This window comes from Amblyomma mixtum, chromosome 3 (genome assembly GCF_055824585.1).
Source record: "Amblyomma mixtum isolate Tamu chromosome 3, ASM5582458v1, whole genome shotgun sequence".
In the NCBI taxonomy this organism is placed as follows: Eukaryota; Metazoa; Arthropoda; class Arachnida; order Ixodida; family Ixodidae; genus Amblyomma; species Amblyomma mixtum.
In genome coordinates, this window is record NC_143014.1 from 238,335,366 (window position 1) to 238,355,137 (window position 19,772).

A 19,772-nucleotide genomic window follows, 5' to 3' on the forward strand; every position below is an offset into this window, starting at 1 on the left:
CGCAAGTTGAATTTCGCGTGACTTGGAGAAAACTCGTTTTGTTCAGAATCGCTTGAATATTATTCCGTGTTCTGAAAGGAACAGGATGCATCTGTTCATTTGATGCATACCGCACACACCATACACCATGCATACACCACCTCGATATGGCCTGTTTTCTCGTGTTAAGTCTTAAATTTTGAACATAGTATTGATTACCGCAGTGACAGCAAATAGTACTGCCTCAAGAGTCAGCTTGGCTCGATTTCCCTGCTCTCCTAGAAGAGAAGAAGCTGCTCAGGCAGGATTTTCATGCAGCCAGGTACAAAGAGTTCAAAGCTGTAGGAGCGTCAAGTAAGAATGCAGAAAAAGTTGTACAACGCTAGGAAAAAAAAATTTCGAAAGAGCAAACAATAAATGAGACAGGACAATAAAGAATGCTGACCCCGCAGTGTTTGCGAGAAATGGTTTATTCTGGAAACAGCCAGTGACATGGATCACAATGCACACAAATTAAAGGACACGTGCAGTGGATGTGCACCAACATACAATCAGTCAAGTGCTCCAAAACTGAAAAAAAAATGTGGAGCCATCGAACAACACTATTTGATAAAACGAAAACCTGACCAATGTACTAACAAAGACGTGACCCGAAACAAATTCACACTCAACTGAGCAAGAGCCAGCTTGAAATCATTCACACCTCCGAAAAATTAAGGACAAAACATACAGTACTGGCTACCTCAACCCTGCACTGCATAACATGTCAAAACGACCAGAGATTGACGGTAATGCAAGACAGCACCAAACTAGGAAATCCTTTTCAGGACATGAAGATCAGAAACGCATACGTACCATTCCCAACCCTCACACACAAAATGAGGCCAATGCCTAGGGGTTTGTGAATGTTCGAACTTTTTGGACAGCATAATTGAATACATTTCTGTTGAGTTAGTCGAACGAATCAAACAGTATATGTTCAAAATTATTTTAAACGAATTCAATTTACTCTCAAATTTTCATATACTTTCCGAATAATTCACACAACGCTTCATTAAGCTCCACCGTATTTTTCTGCAATTAAACTTCCAAAAACTGCACACATTGACGACGTGCACCAGTATACGTATTATAATTAGAAAAGTACTATTTGCACTCCCTTACAAATTCTACTTCTCTACAGACACTATTAACATGACCACCTCAACACCTACACTACAAGTTACTGCCCAATACAATTTGATGCAACGAATTGCAATGATGCAATTATTTGATGGAAATGTTACAATTTCCTCGGTAGACTGATCGACACACACACCCACATATACAGATATTTCACATTTCCACACACACGCACAAAGGTGATCACAGCAAGCCGATGAGTCCTCTCTCTTTCGTCGGTAGCATATGTATTACACATCAATTCGAAGTCAGACAAGTTCCTCGATGCCACTCAAATCTTCATCACTGGAATCGGTGCTCGACTCATCAGAGGAGGAGTTGCACGAGTCGGAAATGCTGAAGACAACCGGTTCAATTTCAGCGTCAACAATCATATCGCGTTGCCATGCTTCAGCCTCAACTTGCTTCACATGAACACAACAGTTATGCCAGTTTTCCTGGTTTACAGACGCCAGTGCTTCCGGCAGGAGCTTTTCCACTTCAGCCAAAGTGAAACATTTATTGCGACTTACGATTATGAATATTGCATAAGAATGCAATCTGCCAAGTGACACAAATGCTACCGTTTAAAAACCCATTAAAATGCATGCATGAAATAGCTGGAAAAATCCATGCACCTATTACGTGCGCAAACATGAGGTAAAAAAAAAATTATCTACACTGAGTGTAAAACTGCTCAGTTACTGATAAACGGAAGCGGTTTTTGAGGTTTAATACCCCAAAGTAACTCAAGCGAGGAGGCATGCCATGGTGAAGGGCTGCCAATAACTTCAACCATATGAGGTTCCTTAACATCCACTGACACTGCACAGTACATGGACCACTATCACTAATAAATGGGAGAACATTCCATTAACCGTGACATGCATGAAAGCAAAAACGGCATTCTTACAACCATTGTGTTCAATACATAATGTGCCTTCCTCGTGAAATAGTAGGCCTTCACCACGTCAGAGCTGGACTTCGAAGGGGCCTTTATGCCAATGTAGGTCCCGTCGACGCATCCCACGACGTCTGTGATGCCGCCGCGCAGAAGGAAACGTTCCTTAACATACGCACGCTCGGCCGCAGTCGTGGGGAAAGCAACACACCGCTTCTGCACAGCCGCGTCGATAAGAGCGTCGGAGACGTCCTTCACACAGCGGCTCACAGTGCTTTGGTGGGGTCCAATAAAACGGTCTGCGCCGACGCTCCCCTGGAAGCTCCCGGTCGCGAACAACCGGAGGGCGCAGAGGACTTGCTGTTCGAAAGCGAATGAGGCCCGGTACGCACTCTCCGCAGGCGTGGGTCGCCGCCTAACTCTTTACACAACCATCGTACCGATGTTTTGGAGAGGCGAAAATGTCACTGGAATTCGTCGTCGGCCATGGCAGTAAACGGGTCCAGCCGGCCGTACTGACATTTTCCGTCAGAGGAAGCGATGACCCAGGCTGCTGCTGCTGCCGCCATGACAGTCCCGAGATGAATTCGGGGCACTTCACCGTTCACGAGTTTAGCTCCGAGTTCACCTGTCAATCAAAACCATTGTTCACGCCCCCGGCGTGCCGTACATAAATTATAGGCGTACGCGCTTTGGGTGGGCCACTCCCAACATCACTGCCGCCTACAGGTATGCTGCGCGGCTGTGCTGATTGCTGACAGACATCGACGATGTTTACCATCGAAATATAACAGGCAAAACGGACGTCATCGCTGATTAATCTAAGCACCTCTGCGAAGGACACGCAACGTGGCGACAGCCGCCGATTTCTTCGCTCGCATAGCTTGTTGCAAGCTATAGCTATAGCTTGTTGCAAGCACGTAAGACACAGCACAACGCTGACGGCGCGTCACACCTGCTTGCAAGGCGTCAAACCCGGACCGCGATGACGAAACGGTGCTTGGAGCACGTCCTACTCCAACAACATGGCACCACAGGTGTTTGGCTTGGCCGTGCTTTCATCGGTGATAAAGCTCAGCATCAATGTGTCAAACACATCCGGGATCGACAAACGGTCGCTGTTCTAGACCCAGTGCAATAAAGAGTTTGTAATTTCCAGCACGCAAGCACTGCGTACTTCACAATCGTAACACCTTTCTCTGTTATAAGTCCGATTCCTTTATTACAAACAGGATCCCTCATCTGCCCGAACGATATTATTGCGATGTCACTGCGGTATACAACGGCGATCGACGTTAGTGACAAAACTAGTCCGCAAAACCTTGAATTGCACGATGTAAACAAATACTACGCAGATACGCGCGCCACCACCTTCAGAGCTTTTAGTAAGCGTCTGATGACATAACATGAGTTGTGTCGCTGGGTAGCACGCTCTTCGCATCCGCAGCGCACTAAAGAGGCGTCACACACAACAGGCATACGTAATGAATCATTGAATACAGCCAAACAGCAATTTTTTTCTCACACCGCATCACAGCCGCTCGCACGGCCAATTTCTACCGCTGAGGTTCGCCAAGAGCGTACTAAAAGCAATGGTTGGCCATAGGGGGTGCGGCAGCGGCCGTAGCAGCGGAGAACTCCACCTGAGGTCACTGCAGAGAGCAGCAGTGACGCGGGGGGGGGGGGGGGTGCAATGCAGTCCAGTTTTTTGTTGTTGTGTATTATGCAAGCCAGAAGATGCATGACTTATATTTTGATATACGACACAATAAAATACATTATCGCAATGGCCGAAAAATAAGTCAGATTCAGCGTCTAGTAGTTGCCCAGTCTTTCCAGTCGAAGGCAGCGCTACCGGCGGCGTGTCAGTGCAGGAGCTCTCGTTTTCGGCACGGCCGGTTGCCGCTCTAGTTCGTATGCAAGCCACGCTGCAAGCAATAGTCTCAGTATCGCCACTAGCGGCAGAAAGTGTCAAATCTTTGTTAATTTCCTAAAGCTATACTTTTCAACAACGCTTTATTGGATTAAGATTTTAAAATAAATTTGGAAATGAACAAACTGTTCGTAATATTATTTGTTGCCTTTTAACGTATTCGAGAGAAGAGAAAGGGTTGATACAAGAGTGCACCTAGTGCGCACTGTTCGTCTTCGGAAATGGAGAGATAGATAGAGCCTGAAAGAGAAGACACGCCTTTGGCGCGCCCGAAAAGGCGTGTCGAACAGCTAGCGGTGAGTGTGCAGATAGATAGGAGAGAAGTCACGATTTCGCGATTGCTGACATGGCGCTGATAACTTCAGGTAGCGCTGCGGCCTGGTATTGCGCAGTGTATTTTGTTTGAAGTGTAAAACGGGCGCGCAGGGTGCGCTTGTATCGTCTTTACGTGGCTTTATCTCTACATTTTATTGTCCGCTGCCTGCGCACGTTCCGCGCTATCTTCTTTCACTGACTGCCGTCATCGCAAACTCGGATGAAACTCGGGCGAGCGCCAAACTCGGGCCTTCCGGCATAGCGCCCCAGGGGCGCTATGCCGGAAGGCCCGAGTTTGGCGCTCGCCCGAGTTTCATCCGAGTTTGCGATGACGGCAGTCAGTGAAAGAAGATAGCGCGGAACGTGCGCAGGCAGCGGACAATAAAATGTAGAGATAAAGCCACGTAAAGGCGATACAAGCGCACCCTGCGCGCCTGTTTCACACTTCAAACACAATACACTGCGCAATACCAGGCCGCAGCGCTACCTGAAGTTATCAGCGCCATATCAGCAATCGCGAAATCGTGACTTCTCTGCTATCTATCTGCACACTCGCCGCTAGCTGTTTGACACGCCTTTTCGGGCGCGTCAAAGGCGTGTCTTCTCTTTCAGCTCTATCTGTCTCTCCATTTCCGAAGACGAACAGTGCGCACTAGGTGCATTCTTGTATCAACCCTTTCTCTTCTCTCGAATACGTTAAAAGGCAACAGATATTATTATGAACATTTTTTTCATCTCCAAATGTATTTTAAAATCTGGATCCAATGAAGCGTTGTTGAAAAGCATAGCTTTAGGGAATTAACAAAGATTTGACACTTTCTGCCGCTAGAGGCGATAGTGTGGCAATTGCTTGCAGCGTGGCTTGCATACGAACTAGAGCGGCAGCCCACCGTGTCGAAAACGAGAGAGCTCCTGCGCTGACACGCCGCCGGTAGCGCTGCCTTCGACTGGAAATACTGGGCAACTACTACACGCTGAATCTGTCTTATTTTTCGGCCATTGCGATAATATATTTTATTGTGTCGCATATCAAAATATAACAGTCATGCGTCTTCTGGCTTGCATAATAAACAAAAGCAAAAAACTGAACTTCACTGCACCCCCGCGTCACTGCTGCTCTCTGCAGTGACCCCAGGTGGAGCTCTCCGCTGCTACGGCCGCTGCCGCACCCCGCTATGGCCAACCATTGCTTTTAGTACGCTCTTGGCGAATCTCAGCGGTAGAAATTGGCCGTGCGAGCGGCTGTGATGCGGTGTGAGAAAAAAAAATTGCTGTTTGGCTGTATTCAATGATTCATTACGTATGCCTGTTCTGTGTGACGCCTCTTTAGTGCACCGCGGATGCGAAGAGCGTGCTACCCAGCGACACAACTCATCCTATGTCATCAGACGCTGACTAAAAGCTGTGAAGGGGGTGACGCGCGTATCTGCGTAGTATTTGTTAACGTTGCGCACTTCTAGGTTTTGCGGACTGGTTTGGTCACTAACGTCGATCGCCGTTGTATACCGCAGGGACATCGCATTAATATCATTCGGGCAGGTGAGGGATCCTGTTTGTAATAATGGAATCGGACTTATAACAGAGAAAGGTGTTACGGTTGTGAAGTACGCAGTGCTTGCGTGCTAGAAATTACAAACTCTTTATTGCACTGGGTCTGGAGCAGCGATCGTTTGTCGATCCCAGATGTGTTTGACACATTGATGCTGAGCTTTATCACCGATGAAAGGACGGCCAAGCCAAACACCTGTGATGCGATGTTGTTGGAGTAGGACGTGCTCCAAGCACCGGTTCGTCGTCGTGCTCCGTGTTTGGCGCCTTGCAAGCATGTGTGACGCGCCTTCAGCGTTGTGCTGTGTCTTACGTGGTTGCAACAGGCTATAGTGTTGTGCAATCTTGGTATGCGAGCGAAGAAATCGGCGGCTTTCGCCACGTTACGTGTCCTTCGCAGAGGTGCTTAGATTTATTATCGATGACGTCCGTTTTTCCTGTTATATTTCGATGGTCAACATCGTCGATGTCTGTCAGCAATGAGCACCGCCGCGCAGCATATCTGTAGCCGGCAGGGATGTTGGGAGTGGCCCACCCATAGCGCGTACGCCTATAATTTATGTACGGCACACCGGGGGCGTGACCAATGGTTTTGATTGACAGGTGAACTCGGAGCTAAACTCGTGAACGGTGAAGTGCCCCGAATTCATCTCGGGACTGTCATGGCGGCAGCAGCAGCAGCCTGGGTAATCGCTTCCTCTGACGGCAAATGTCAGTACGGCCGGCTGGACCCGTTTACTGCCTTGGCCGACGACGAATTCTAGCGACATTTTCGCCTGTCCAAAAAATCGGTACGATGGTTGTGTAAATAGTTAGGCGACGACCCACGCCTGCGGAGAGTGCGTACCGGGCCTCATTCGCTTTCGGTCGAAGAGCAAGTCCACTGCGCCCTCCGGTTCTTCGCGACCGGCAGCTTCGGAGCGTCGGCGCCGACCGCTTTATTGGACGCCAATAAAGCACTGTGAGCCGCTGTGTGAGGGACGTCTCCGACGCGTTTATCGACGCGGCTGTGCAGAAGCGGTGGCTCGCTTTGCCCACGACTGCGGCCGAGCGTGCGTATGTTGAGGAGCGTTTCCTTCTGCGCGGCGGCATCACAGACGTCGTGGGATGCGTCCACGAGACCTACATTGGCGTAAAGGCCCCTTCGAAGTCCAGCCCTGACATGGTGAAGGCCAACTATTTCACGAGGAAGGCACATTATTCATTGAACATTGCAATCAGTAAAAAATAATTGTTCTCGCCAAGTCCTTTGGGCTACTCTACAGCACAGTGCCAAAGTCGGTCCCAGACTCTTTTGGCGAAGACTGGATCAGCCGCTAACTGGTTCCACAGAACAATTCATAACATGCCAGGTACCTTAAGAGAGGCCCACAAGAAAAAAGTCGGCTCCTCGGCAACGGCGAGGTCGAAAGTTGCAAGTGACCACTTGTTAATCGGGCCACTGCAGAGCACTCACCACTGTGCTAATTAATTAAATCCGACGAATGAATGTCATCTTTCGCACACACCTCTCACTTGCATCTAAAAAGTATATTCACAATGCTGCAGAATCGGGAAGATAACCGCCACTGCTGACCAAAAGCCGGTGCGAGCTCATTGACAACGAATTTCGGACAGCTCACATTAATGCGGTATGCATGAAATGAACAGATGCATGCAGTTCATTTCAGAACACGGCATAATATTCAAGCGATTCTGAACAAAACGAGTTTTCTCATTCAAGTCACGCGAAATTCAACTTGCGATGAAAAAAAATGTGAGATAAAAAAGTTTTACTATGCGGGATTTGAACCCACGCGCTCCCATTGCCTGTCGACTCTGCGGAGCGACGCGTTGGACCACACGGCCACAGAACAGCGCGGAGTGACACACCTCTCCTTATTTTTTTTTTGCGGACTACTTCCGTAGCGTTGCACATGTACCTCGTCGCCATTGGCGGTCAGCTGATGACGGGCGTTGGTAGCGTTCCCTCGCGGTACAAAGCAAAATTTTAATAATGCATAAATCACTCCAAAGCGCTTTAAATCCAAATCTTGCACACTATAAAATGCTTATAAAGGTGTATTAAGTGCATTATAAAATTCAACAAACCTCGTGTGTCTAATTGCACACGCAGTGCACTTGGTGGAGCGGCACACAAATGAAAAGTGCACCGGCGGTTGGCTCACGTGACCCGTTCTTTGTAGACCGCCCAAGAAGCCGATGAGGTGGCGCCGATGTGATGATAAAGCACGGAATATATCCAGATAACCCAATGAAGTTGGAGGCGTGACGAGGGTGGGATTTTGTCTTGCTACCATTAGTTCACTCATCTGAGGGCGTCGCCAGAGCTCGGGAAGATTCCGAGTTTCAGCAAACTCGGGCCTTCCAGCATAGCGCCCCAGGAACGCTTCCCTTCTCGTGCGTTAGTGCACTGCGCCACGGGCTAACAAAGGCAGAGCGAAGGCAGCACCCCGCTGCTACTGGCACACTGTAGTCACCCCTGAAGAATGGACCGAGTTGGTCGCGAAACGGTGGGCGAAAAAGTAAAAATATTGGTTGGCGTCAGTTTCCTCTCAACTATCTCAGAAACCCATCAAGACGGACTTCGGTCGAAGATGTTTCCGTTCCTACAATTACTGTTCTGAATGCGGCTTTCAACGGAGCACGAGCTGCATAGCATTCTTAACTGCCAGAAGAAAAAAATATCTAGCCACTACGAAGTGACTGGGCAATAATAGGATGCACGCACATGAAGTAAGTATGTCTGCAAGGCTGCTTCTGACGACGCCCGAATTTTGCACTTTTTTCGAAGCTCACCAAGCACAGCCTACAATTTCGTTGTTATCAGTTATTCAGTTCAACACTGCCTACCCCAATTAAAAGTGTCGATGTTGCGTGAATCTGAGCATAACACGCTTATTTCAAGGAAAGCATGCGTCTGTCTCGTCTTAATACGCTCGCTGGAGCCACGCAGCGGCAGATTTCGTCTGATTCCTTCCCCCTCTCGACGGTAACTGCCGTGTCCATCGAAAGTCTAGAGGGGTTAGGAATGGTGACAGCGCGTCGCGCGCTTCGGACGCTCTCCAAGGCCGCGAGAAACGGGGACCAAGGGGCTGACGACCGTTTCCTATTGAAAAGAGATTAGCTCTCAAGTGGGTGGGGGTCAGTAAGGTCGGCGACTTCTGAAAACCCGGACTGTCTAGCTAAGCAGCGGACATTACTGGCGCCTCTAGAGTCGGGTTCTGGCGAGCACTGGCCGCCGCCCACTTGTACCTACAGTGCCACTGCAGCAGTATTGATTGAAATTGCGCGAGAGCAGATTTAATAAAGCTGTGCCCAATTATCGAAGGTATTAAAACCAGCTGCAAACAAAGAAGAGGAGCGCGCCGAGTCCCAATCTCGGCCGCTTTTATCCAGCCCTTTTTCAAACCGCCTTTTTTCAAACCGCCTTTTTTTTAACCGCCTTTTTCTCCAGTTGCCTTTATTTTTGTTTCCGTCTTCAAGAAACTAGTTTTGCTTCTCAAGAAGTTTGGAGTTGCTGCCCCAACCGGCAACGTGTCGCCGGACGAGTGGACGAAGGCGCGAAGCAGTGGCGGTCCGAAAGGTGGAGGGGGCGCTCGCCCCCCCCCCCCCCCCCCCCTTCCCCAAAGGCCTTTGCATATCTTCCCGAACGTCCGTTTTCGGGCTCTCACAGGGCGAGATGTGATTTTTGACGTAAATCAGCAAAGCTTTTTCGTCTGTGATGTGTCAAGTAGTCCCCTACCTTGCACGTTCAACGTGTTAGCGGCAGTTTTATTCCACACAATTCTAAAATTCGTAGTTATTGTCGAGGCATCGGGGCCCTGCCATGCCCCGCTGTTGTCTTGCCTTCGCGCCGGCGCGGCGACGACGGCGGTGCCATTCACATGCGGTTGCGGTGGCCAGACCTCGTCGGGCCGACGTGGAGCCACTCATTCATGTCTTTATCCCACCGTGGGCGAGCAGGCGGGCTTGACTTCCCGCTTGCTCTTCGCTAGGTAGTGCACGCATGGCATGCACGCTCCTTAGGTGCTACCTCGGACTCTACGAGGCCGGGCGCCCCACCCCGGCCGCTCGTGCAGTGTGCCACGCGCGCGACTAGTTCGAGACAGGACGCTACGTACAATTTGTCGTTTTCTGTAAATGATTGTGCACAGTGGCCGCTCGCGCGCTCTTGCTTTCGGACAGAGCCCGGACATTTGCGCGCGAGCGGCGCGAACTTGATTACTTTTTGTATTTTATAAATAGCATACAAAGCTCTTCCCTGTCCTTTCATGCTATCGCTCCCCTCTATACTTCTCCTCGCTATATTTTCCCTTTCACCTCCGCCGGCTGCAGCTCGCGTGCTTACGATACTAGATGGCAATTGACGCGGCCGGCAACATTCTTTTCCTTCGCCTCTTTTTGTTTTTTCTTTAAAATAAACCGCTACCACCTATCCCACCATGAGACGCAGGGACGCCAGCGTGGGGATCATCCCTTCGGTTGGCTTCACAAGATGCACCGCCCAGCCGCCTTGTCGGAGGGGACCAAGGGCGGAACAAAGTCCCTTCCCCGAACTGAGTAATGAGGGCCGCCTATCGCACTCGTGAAATGCCCGGACAGGTGCATTGACCTTGCTAGACCCACCGTGGCGGGATGTCTCATCCGACGACCTGTTTCCCCCTGGCATCGAAATGAATATTGCTCATGTAGCCGTTAACATTTAAGGCAAGAGTTATGGTATAACATTTATATCGTTCATCATTTAATTTTAAAAAAAAACGAGCAAAAGTTGTTGTACAAATAAAATGTAGATAAAAAAAATGTTGTGTCTATTTTTCTTTTTTTTTGTATACGGAAGTTCGTCCGCCCCCCCCTAAAACCAATCTCTGAGACCGCCACTGGCGCGAAGTGCCCTTCGAACTGCTAACCACATACGATCATAGAAGAACCGGCCATTCCGACGACGATCCGGAGGAGAAACTTGACTGGCCCCATGACCAGGAGGATCAGTTTCAAGTTAACTGGTGCCGTGACCAGGATGAGTATGACCAGTGTTTCAAGTTAACACGCTTATTTCACCAAAATCACGCGTTTCTCTCGCCTTAATACGCTCACTGGGGCCACGCATCGGCACATTTCGTCTGTCGTACCCGTCTGCTCGACAAGTGAATTTGAGCATAGCACGCTTATTTCACCAAAATCACGCGCGTTTCTCCCGTCTTAATACGCTCACTGGGGCCACGCATCGGCACATTTCGTCTGTCGTACTCGTCTGCTCGACAAGTGAATTTGAGCATAGCACGCTTATTTCACCAAAATCACGCGTTTCTCTCGTCTTAATACGCTCACTGGGGCCACGCATCGGCACATTTCGTCTGTCGTACCTGTCTGCTCGACAAGTGAATTTGAGCATAGCACGCTTATTTCAACAAAATCACGCGTTTCTCTCGTCTTAATACGCTCACTGGGGCCACGCATCGGCACATTTCGTCTGTTGTACCCGTCTGCTCGACAAGTGAATTTGAGCATAGCACGCTTATTTCACCAAAATCACGCGTTTCTCTCGTCTTAATACGCTCACTGCGGCCACGCATCGGCACATTTCGTCTGTCGTATCCGTCTGCTCGACAAGTGAATTTGAGCATAGCACGCTTATTTCAACAAAATCACGCGTTTCTCTCGCCTTAATACGCTCACTAGGGCCACGCATCAGCAGATTTCGTCTGTTGTACCCGTCTGCTGGACAAGTGAATTTGAGCATAGCACGCTTATTTCACCAAAATCACGCGTTTCTCTCGTCTCCATACGCTCACTGGGGCCACGCATCGGCACATTTCGTCTGTCCTACCCGCCGGCTCGACAAGTGAATTTGAGCATAGCACGCTTATTTCACCAAAATCACGCGTTTCTCTCGTCTTAATACGCTCACTGGGGCCACGCATCGGCACATTTCGTCTGTCGTACCCGTCTGCTCGACAAGTGAATTTGAGCATAGCACGCTTATTTCACCAAAATCACGCGTTTCTCTCGTCTTAATACGCTCACTGGGGCCACGCATCGGCACATTTCGTCTGTCGTACCCGTCTGCTCGACAAGTGAATTTGAGCATAGCACGCTTATTTCACCAAAATCACGCGTTTCTCTCGTCTTTATACGCTCACTAGGGCCACGCATCGGCACATTTCGTCTGTCGTACCCGTCTGCTCGACAAGTGAATTTGAGCATAACACGCTTATTTCAACAAAATCACGCGTTTCTCTCGCCTTAATACGCTCACTGGGGCCACGCATCAGCAGATTTCGTCTGTTGTACCCGTCTGCTCGACAAGTGAATTTGAGCATAGCACGCTTATTTCAACAAAATCACGCGTTTCTCTCGCCTTAATACGCTCACTGGGGCCACGCATCAGCAGATTTCGTCTGTTGTACCCGTCTGCTCGACAAGTAAATTTGAGCATAGCACGCTTATTTCAACAAAATCACGCGTTTCTCTCGCCTTAATACGCTCACTGGGGCCACGAATCGGCACATTTCGTCTGTCGTACTCGTCTGCTCGACAAGTGAATTTGAGCATAGCACGCTTATTTCACCAAAAACACGCGTTTCTCTCGTCTTAATACGCTCACTGCGGCCACGCATCGGCACCTTTCGTCTGTCGTACCCGCGGCACTCTTAGAAAAAAGGCTGTGAGAAAGGGGTAAAAAGGGCATAGCATGGACTTTTACACCCTTTAGAGAGCCCTAGGAATAACTTTACACCCGTTAAAAACACGCTCCCGATCACTTACCCCCTTTTAGAAAACTTGCACCCTACTTACACTCTCTACCAGTGTTGATAACTACGCGTCCGTTCATGCCCCTAAAACAGCGGGAAGGCTATAGTTTGCTCGTGTGCCACGACGGGGCGCTCGTGCAGCATTTTGTGCGGAGTGCGTCTTCATAGAGTTGTCGTTTGTGTTCCTCGTTCTCCTGTCTTGTCCCATTCGTGCTTTTCTGCAATGAACCAACTAGGCCACAAGAACGTTCTACTTCATAGAGGGACGGCGAAGAACGTATATAATGGTCGATTTTTATTGTGTGGCATATACATCAAGTAAAAAGATTAAGCTGAGCAGTCTATGCTGAAAACGGAATGCAAATCCTTAGAGCTCTTTTTCTTATAGGCTATTTCTAGTACTACAAAAAAAAAAATTCGATGCTTTAATATGACATGATGCGACGATAAACTCCTACGTTCACGTTCTATGCGCATTTAATCTGTGTCCATTATCAAGAAAATGCAATATTTACACCTCGCGCTCAGCTGCACGTAACAACAAGATCGGCGGGTCTTGATTTAGTGTGATAATTACACTTACATAATAAGCTCACGTTTGTATGTAGGACATTCGTGGTTTACGTATTGCATCAGTCGATGTTGCGAGTGCTTAAATAACCTAAGCGCAGTTCGCACTTGACAACTTTGCTGTTAGGAGGACGGGGGCGGGGGTGAGCCTACGGTAATATTTTACATAGGAACAAAAGAAAAACTAATGATTTTTGGGAAGCAAGTTGAGTCCTCGGCCACTTTATCCTCCTCCCTAGCAGTGCAAGTTTTTTGTTTATTTCTCCACTAAGTCTGAAAAGTTCTTTTGAATACTATGTGCCAGGAGAAAAACAGAGAGCAGAAATACTGCTTGTCATTAATTATTGTGTGATCAATGAATGAATGCTCAAACTTTGTTACATGTCATATTTCTCATGGCACACTCGCAAACAAATTTCCGTAGAAAGGGCTGTGTACGAAAGAGGGAAAGGAAGGCGCCTTCGGCCACGTATGACTGCAGCAAGTAGTCCGAATAGTTTTTTGTCGCGAGTCCACTACTCCGCATTTATAAACGACCAAAGGGGGCAAGAGCGCTTCGCTCGAAAACCGATGAAGCTCGCGGAAGGGCGCGCATTCGTCACTTAACCTAGTTTCCGTGTCTGCTGAATATATCATGATAAGAGCCTTCTGCATGGGCGTGGCTCGCTGTCCAGTGCAATAGTTCCCTCGAAGTCAATGTTGTGGTCACAAGCCTCACTCACAGTGTCCGCCACTGCGCTTCGGTCCCTGTTCATTTGTTTGACATCCTTTTGTTCAGCGAAGTTTTTGGTCTCGCCATGACTGTAATCTCGCCGATGTACGATGCCGATCGCGCCGCCGCAGAAGGCTCTTACTTGAGTCATCAGCCACACGCGGCGCAATGTAAACCACTCCCAAGAAACTCTTCCCCCCTTGTTACATCCACGGTTTACGTTCAGTGACCCGGCTGATGACTAGCAGAATGCTTAAAAATGCAAGCTACAACTCGCCCACAGTCGCAAGTGGTGAAAAAACCGAGTAGGTTCCGAAACGTTTTTTTTATTATTTTTTGGATGGCGTTCTCTCCAACTTAAATACGAACAAAGGGTCTAGACCACAAGCTCTTTTAAGATCACTTCGTCCATCTCCCATTGCCTAAACCACTATCGAAGAGGCTGCTTGCTTCTTTGGTCTCGTTTTTTTTTTTTTTTACTCATGGAGTGTCCTGGAGGTTTGAAATGCTGCATCCTGTCCACCCTCACCCCCTACTCTTCCTCCCCTCTCCAAGCCCTCTAGATATTCCAGTGAGGGTTCTCTTGCGTTCCCCGACGCGGAAGCACTTGCACAAAAGATCAGTCAGGCGCGGCCAGGTGTCGACCAGCGCTGCCGGCACCATGGCGTCCGCCACGCTTCCAAAGAAATGTGTCGGGAATAGAAAAAAAAGCACGAAATGAAGCGGAAAGCGAAAAGAAAAAAAAGACCCCAGCAACGAAGGATATCTACCCTGAGCCGACGGCGTAGCTTTCTGCTGCCCCGGCCGAAAACTGCGACATCTTAATGACCTCAACTATCAAACATAGGATGAGCTCTCCCCAAAAACATGGAAACGAAGGCTTAGCGGCGCCACTCCAGAGGTCAATGCCTTGCCGGACGTCTAAACGCGAAGACCGACCTTCCAATTCTCTTTGTACAGTTTTATTGTAATTTTTCTGTGACCCCAATGAGGAACGAACGAATATTTCAAAGCACGCTGTCGTTAGAGAATAGTACAGGAGCGAAAGAGACGCGGACGCTCAGCTTTCTAGAGCTTTTTAGTTTCGCAGCCCTGATAACCGCTTGGAAAATAATAACTCCGTGCTCTCCAGTCTCCGTGCGATTGCCTTGCTGTCTGTGCAAAATGCTGACTCCCTGTTCGCACGAGTACAGTCAACGGTTTGAAGTTATCCCGCATTACGAGCTTTCCGACTGACTTGATACTGCAAGCGCAAGTGAGTGCGAATGCTAGATACATGTGTAAAAGCTGCAATAAATAAACGTTGTAAAACTTATCTTTATTAAGTATGTTCTTAATAAAAAAATTCAATACGTTCAGATAAGCGCACATATCCATGTTTGTCCCATAACCTGTGGATCATCCTTTGTACGACCTCTTCATGCACCTTTTTTCGATTATGTATGTATGTTTACAAAAAGCTTCATAAACTGGTACCTACATGTTTAAAACAGATTGGCTTGATTTGCTCTCCTGCGATAATTACAATGTGACATTTGCATTGTTTTGGTAACTGGGACACCCTCTTGGCCGTTATTTAATAATGGCGCTTGGAGGAAGTACACCAATGAACATCTGAAATTCATGAAATTTCAAATTTCATGAATTTCAGATGCTTTATGAAATTTGAAACCATGAAATTTCCCCAGGAGTGCGCCGATGAGGACGACTGCACTTATACTCTTGTTTACATCGCTGCGTACGAACAGCTACTGCTCGTTTTCATGAAATAAAACGCAATCTGCGCTTTAGTTCTATTAAACAATCTCTTCTCTTTTGTACTGGTTGTACCCGTGCTTGTTTAGGGAGTGCGAGAATCTGTGGGGAGCGCCGATGTGATCGCTCGCCTAAAAAACACATGACAGCCGGGTTGCTGCCATCGCGTGGATCGGCACTTCTCTCTAATTGTCCCTGCTTCTTCCGAAGTGAGCAGTACTCTGTTTTAAACTACTTTATCCAGAAGTATGTTTGGTGATCGTTCGCGTTAACTGAAATGGCCTAACTAGGTATCCACAAGCTAGCGTCGGCGACGACTGCTCCCGCTCGGCCGTCTGGGTCACATCGGCGCTTCCCGTTCATGATATGTGCGCCCTGCGATGTAAGCAATGGTGGACTTCAGGTCACTGCTGTCGTAACTACACTCGCGGACCATTTGCATTTGGTTGTGAATTCGCTATTCATAACCGCCGCAGTCACAGACCGAACCCTGCGGACTAGCTAGGCCTAGTTGTCGCGAAAGGGAAGAGAGTCGTCGACTGAAATTTCGCCAGCGCTTATCGTTGGTGAGTTTTCACTTGTGCAAATTTGAAATATAGCCGTTCATTTCGCTCATTTCTAACACGGATAATGTAGAAGCGCGAATATATTTCACACCGTCGCCTCATCAGGGTGTTTTCGCTCAGCCGCCGACCTGCCGTGAACACGAAGGCTGACTGTCCGCCGATCGAATTCGTCGGTGTCATTGGCCTAAGGAACTTTTCCCACCACAATCATTAGATAGTTCACTATAATCACACGCTTCTGTTGACCATGACAGTGTCGTTGTCTGACTAGTGTGACTGCCGCCGTCGTCTTCGTTGTGCTCTTAAAACAAGCTGAGGCTTATTCGAATGCGTTTGGAAAGTGTCATACAGCACCGTGGGGGTCCGTCGAGTCCGAATGCCATTCCAAGTCACGAATGCCATTCGACTAGGATCTCATTCTAACGTATCCGTGTAGCACAGGTAAAATTCACCACGATAATCAATTATATTTCAGTTGGAACCATTTTAATTGTAATCGGTTTGCTATTTTCGGTAGGTGTACAAGACTGACTTATAACCGAGCTGTGTAAGCTGTGTCCTCATTTTCTGAGTAAGGAATGCGGTTTGTATCACTGTTCACAGTTTTCCTATGTACGAAAGAGGTGGGGGAAAAGGGTAAAAAAAATATTTTTTGTATTCATCTGTCTTTCCTCGACTGTTCTGGGGGGAAACGGAAACGGTAGAGGTGAAATACCAAGAAAGCAGACACGAGGGACACGTGGAAACCGGTTCAGGGAAGGAAAAGAAGAGAAGAAGCAAGAATCTGCCTGCAGGAGGAGGAAATAGTGAAGGGCATAAAGAAAGGTTGCAAGGGACACGTGGGTTCGCTCATTTGTCCTTCCGCGAATAGAGCTATAGCCGTGCTCAAGCTTCACCCGCAAACATTTTTCTGTCGCTATTTCACGTCAATAAACCCTCACAACAGTTCACCACTTGCAAAATTGCCGCTGACTTAGAAGATATTTTTTAACACAGCAGATGTTTTCCCCAGACTGCATTATCACTTCCTGCTCGGCCCACAAAAGGGGAAATGCGTCAGTCGATCCCGAAATAGATTAGGGGCTTCTCCCACCTTCCTTTTCTAGAAAGAATGCGAGACTGTGCTCTGTGAACGAGTGCTTTTGGTCGGAAACCATCCTTCTTGAGGAGCTGACTTATATAATTTTGCAAGTTGTTGCAGAAAGAAACGCAAGATCTCAGTGCGCATGCGCGTTTGTGGAGGCTCTGTGGAGGCTTTGCTTTCGTTTTATTTTGTTTTTTAGGTTTCCGTGAATAAATAGTTTCATTCGCAGATGATACATCCGCAAAATAAGCCCGCAGAAATAAAAATACGGGCGGACTGTTTGCTTCTACGGATTACTACGTATTACTCCGCCGATGGCAGAGCGGCAAGCCGCCACGGGACTGGGTGAAAGGCACTCCACGCGTTGGTCGACTCTGCCCACCGTACGGGGGAGAATTAAAAAGAAAGGCGGGAGCCGGACGTTAATTCGATTTAATTAGGGAAATCGGCCACAAAGGGCAATAAATCGACGTTTCTAAGAATGCTCGGAACGTGTAGATTGAGTTCCCGTGGCAAAAATACGAGTTCAGATTCCTCTTCACTGCAACTTTAAATATGTGTACTTACCGGCATATTTCAACGATCTTTTTTTTTCTCACACAGGTTCGCTTGGAGAATGGATGCCATCACGATGTTGACAGAAGACTGCTGAGAATTATTTAGTTATTTTAAACTCAATAAGAAATAAACCCTGTAGTGCGTACTGGTGTACTGTCACTGGAGTGCAAAACTGCCCTGTGATGTGCTGCACGGCACGCCACAAACTTATCGCACTACCACAAACATAACCAGGATTGTGGAAGAGAAAAACGTCTGTGAACTGCGCGTAAGTGAGGTAGTTATCATGTCTTTTCAGCAAGCAGCTTTGCTCTGTAGGTGTATGATAACATACACACTTGCAGGGCAATGATATGCCCACTGATACGGTGCAAAGTTGCGCTTCGGGAGCGTCGTTATGAACTCATTAGGTAGGTTTAACTATAACCCTTGTGAGGGTAAGTTTACACTCTAAGAAAAAAACCAGCCCAGAGGGGAGTAAAGACAATTTTAGTCCTCAAAAGGGCCCGCTAGTCCCTAAATTTGCACACGACACTCTTCTTGCCACAAATGCGCGCCGTGCGCAAACTTAAAGACTAACTGCCGAGAAAGAGACTAACGGGGGGCGAACCGCAGCATAGCAACACGCGAAAATCGCGCGAGAAGACTCCGACTGCAATAGTACTCGATTTTTGAAGCGCAGGGCGTGGTCTGAGGCCAATGAGAGCACCGCTGTTGCCTGTGACGAAGCGGATAGCCTTTCGCGTGAGAAAAAGGCTTCGTGCAACCGAAACGGCTGGCAGCTGTGCAAGTGCATAAACAAATACTACGAGCTTCAATACGAGTCGAATGTGAGTAGTAAAGGTTAGGGTTGGGCAAGTACACGTAGTTTGATATCGTTGCCGTTTGTTTACGAGCTTATGTGATACTGTGCAAGTATCGGCGACACTCAGCGAACGGAGAGTGGCAAGCAGTCAATTCCCTGTTACCGCTGTCCGCCAGTAACAAAAAACGAGGTGAACAATCGCCTTCTATATTTGTTTTCAACATGCTGTAATGTGCAGCTGTCAATTGCTAGAAGTAAGACCACCTTATAAGCAAAAAAGAAACGAAAAGAAAACAACTGTTGTGGTTGTGAAGTGCCGGCCGTAATGTACACACAGTTCAGCACCTCTTCTTTGGCCAAAACACGATTTAGACAGTTGTGCGTGCGCATTAAAGCTTACCGCAGGTTGTTCCAAAAGCATATGACACAAAAATCACCATACTGTGCTCTAAACAGCAATATGTTTGATAACAGTTTGAGCGGTAAAGACAGACAATGTGTGTGTTTCGCATATAAGGCTTTTATTTTCTGCCTCAGACAGTCTGTTGTGGTGGTGTAGTCGTATCCGCGCTCTGCTCGTAATCCAAAGGTTGTCGGTTCGAATCCTGGTGTTTTCATGTATGTTTATTTCTGTTTCCTTTATCGTTGTTATGTGTGTTAAGCTCTGTCGGAAACTCTCCCCCTCTTAATTACGCTGGAAATCACGTGTAGTTTGCTTTCATTAAACGCCTGCTCCCGGGGACTAACTGTTGCACCCTTTCCAGGGGACCAACAGTTGCACCCTTTGCCCCCTGTTAGTCTTTTTTTTCTAAGAGCGCTTAACATTACCCTTTCTAACACGGTGTAAATGTACACCTGAAAAGATCAAAACCATATGCTCTTGCAGAGCAATGTTACGCCCATTGATAAGGTGTAAAGTTGCACTTCAGGAGCGTTGTAGTAAGCTCATTTGATAGGCTTAATTGTAGCCCTTGCGAGGATAAGTTTACGCTTTGGGATAGATAAGCTTATTCCGAGTGGGTGCAAACATGCACCAGAAAGAAAAGCATATGTTTGCACTTTCATGGCCTAAGCGTTAGTCTTTCTTAGGAAGGGTAACGTTAGTCATCAAGGGCTTATACTTACAC